Source organism: Rhagoletis pomonella, unplaced genomic scaffold (genome assembly GCF_013731165.1).
Source record: "Rhagoletis pomonella isolate Grant_MI unplaced genomic scaffold, Rhpom_1.0 Rhpom_scaffold_00002, whole genome shotgun sequence".
Lineage (NCBI taxonomy): Eukaryota > Metazoa > Arthropoda > Insecta > Diptera > Tephritidae > Rhagoletis > Rhagoletis pomonella.
The window spans coordinates 40700677-40704091 of NW_023458556.1; positions in this window are offsets into that span (position 1 = coordinate 40700677).

Here is a 3415-nt window from a genome sequence, read left to right on the forward strand (position 1 = left end):
TGGTTGCTGCTATTAAGGAAACAGTCGGTTGGCAGCTGTCGCGTGAGATAGGTTAATATTTACTCACACAGTCAAGCAGCAACCAGAGCACTGGGGTCGCTTACGGTACACGCTCGAAGCTAGCACGAGAATGCCGAATTTATCTTACGTTTGCGAGGTGCCGAACCTCTGAATACTTGTGGGTATATTGATATGCCACTATCCGATTGGGGCTCATGCAGTGGGATTAAATATCACAGTGGTCCTATTTGTTGCAGCTGCATCTCAACACTTCTTTCTAGACTGCCCAGTTTTTGCAAGATTGCGTTTTAGACTTTCTTAACGGGACGGAGGAGCTCACCGGGACTAACAGTGATTTTCGCTTTAACCCAGTGTTGTTAGGATCGATCCTAATATCTTAAAATCTGATTTTAGCTGTTAAAATGTAATTTTAGAAAAATAACAAAACGGAAATACTTTGTACTTTAAAATATAAGTTAAAAAAAAAATATTTATGAGGATCTATAGATTTACAATCATGTAGTATTCACACTGTATAACGAAAAAAAAAAAAAATTTTTTTTACAAAGAATGCCGAAAATCTTAGGAAATTTGAAATTAATTTAAAGCTTGGCTATGTATTTTCTTTTACATATATTTTCGTCAGTCGAACCAAAAGTGAATAACAAAACCAAAATAGTTCACGAAAAATGCTGAAAAGCCGTTATTTACTAATTTAGGTACAACTTAATCTAAACTAAGAAACAATATGTAAAAAGGTAACTAATTATTATTAAAATAAATAAAAATAAAATCGTACTCATATATAAACTAATACAACTCGTATCTATGTAAAGTAAATCATTTTTGAAACTCACCTTCTTGTGGTAATTCCACTATATTGCTCGGTTCAGACGGTGAGCCCTCGCCAACTCGATTTACAGCACTCACACGAAATTGATAAACTGTAGCCGCTTTGAGGTTTTTCAACAGCACCCAGCGTTGATTCGCCGATACGTTGCTCAGTTCCGTCACCCAATTGAGTAAAGGTTCAGGAACTGGACCTACGAATTTTTCTGTGATTGTTAATGATTTGAAGACGAGATAGAGTGAGCAAGAAAATGACAAGTTTGGGGCGAAAGAGAGAGAGAGAGAGAGATGGAGCGAGTGGGAAATATGAAAGGGAAGAAAAGAAATATAAGTATTGAAAGAAAAAGAGTAAGTCAGCATGTAGGTGTTAGTGTGTTTTGAAAAGAAATTATAAAATTTTGTGCAATAGTTAAAAAACCAATCACCAACCAAGCAAAATAATTGAATACAAAAAACAATTTTGCAGTATGTAAAAATATGTGTAAAAAATATAACGCAGCAGAAAATTATGTATGTAAGTAGTGGATGTGTATAACGAGTTTTTAACGAAAATTAAGCACAAAAATAATTTTTTTTTTTTACACGGAAATGCAAAGTCATATTGGTAAATCATAAATTTCATTGCGTACGCAAAAAAGTGCATGTGAATGTGGGTGGGGAAGTAGCGGATGATTTTTAGAACGAAAATCATGGAGTGTTGCAAGGAAAAAGAAGGCATATTTCAATTTGAAAATTTCATTTTTGGCCCAGAATACCAATGTCAGAGACACGCAGACATTACATAGATTTGTGTACATACAGTTGAGTTGAGTTTGAGTTTGAGTTGTAGGCGTTTTAGGAGTTGAGTAGAAGAAGTACGCGCGTGCCAGAGTATGCGTGTGTGTATGCAGTGGGGTGTAAGTAGGTATCACATAATATTTTGTTTGTGCAAAAGAAAGAGAGAAAGAAAAAATACAGTTTTGGTTTGTGAAAACATCGTATTTTCATGTTGTTTGTGTACAAAAATGTTTCTGTTATAAATGGACTTTTTCACAGAAAATTTCAACAAATTTACAATACATATGTATGTATGTACATTAGACTGGCTAACAAGTAATTAAAAAAAAATCGACTCCCGCCCCAACTAACGGCCACTTTTTTGTGGAGCTATTTCTTCCCATTTAAGTAATATACGTTCTAAATGTGAAAAAAATCGTACCATAAATACGGGTTTTCTAAATATACCGACGCCTGCGCGACCTACCAGGAAAATTTTTATTGTAGTTATTCTTTTTCATGAAGTTAGTATGCGCTTTGAATATAAATCAAATCGCACAATAAATAGGGATTTTCAAAATATTTCGACTCCTGCGCCATCTACCAGACTAGCTCATCGGGAATTCGGTTAAAAAATTATTGTAAGATTTGATTACGCAAAGGTGAAACGTAATAAAAGCTGGTCAAGGGTGCAGCAATTAAAATTAATATGTAGAGGACGCTCATCGCTCATCGCCAATTTCTATTTCCCATATAAATAACAGAGCAAAATAATCTCATCAAATTAGAAATTTTATAGCAACCTTTTTAAGCCAACATATCGGAATGAGTGATATATATTTTTAAAGGAATTGAAGCCTGTAAAAAGGCCTCATACGATTTTTCCATAAGTACCCACACTGAAGTTTTTTTTTTTAAATTGTCAGCAAAATTTAAAACTTGTAATAAGTATTAAACATTTCTTCTTTGAAATTTTTTGATTCCCTGAATTTTCTCTGAAAAAAAAATCATTTAACTTAAATTTATAAATTATCAAAGAAAGTGACTGACACCGTAAAAAAATTGTCAAAAATTAAGCTGCTTCAAACACTTTGTTACACTAAAATTTAACGGGCGATAAAGCTGCATACTCGAAATCGTTCTTGTAAATCTAATAAAAATTCTAGAAATAAATTGCAAAAAGTTCAAGACTTGCATTTATACGGTTTGTGTTAAAGAATAAACTATATTAAAAAAAAATAATAATTTAAATTGAATAATAAGAAAACTAATAGTGAAAACTACCCATTATGTGGGTAGCGTATAATTGTGATACAAACTTTATTAAGCTTTACGGCTCAAGAAATAGTTAACTGATATTTTTTCAAAGGAAATTAAAAATTTAAAAATTTCCAAGAAAAATTACATGATATATAGTAATAGCTAAGTTTAACAATTTGCCAAAAGGTTAAATTTCCGTATATGCTCTCTTTTGACCATGAATAACTTTTGGAAGAGAGAATCGGTGAAAAAATCATATGACACTTTCTTTTACAGCCCTCAATTTCCTACAAAAATATGTATAGAGCGCTCATTCCGAAACGTTCGACTAAAAAACAAGTTATTAAATTAAAAAATTTAAATAAAAATTCGCGACTTCTGCGCTTTTCACAGGCGTCTTTTTCACTAAAAGAAATAGTGGCTTTTTTTCTTCAACCAGTCTAATGCACATATGTACATATGTAGATATTTTCATCAGTATCGGCTTTATGGCCAGCATATGCAGATGATAATTAAAAACGAAACAAGCTATTGTTGCAATTATAGACCT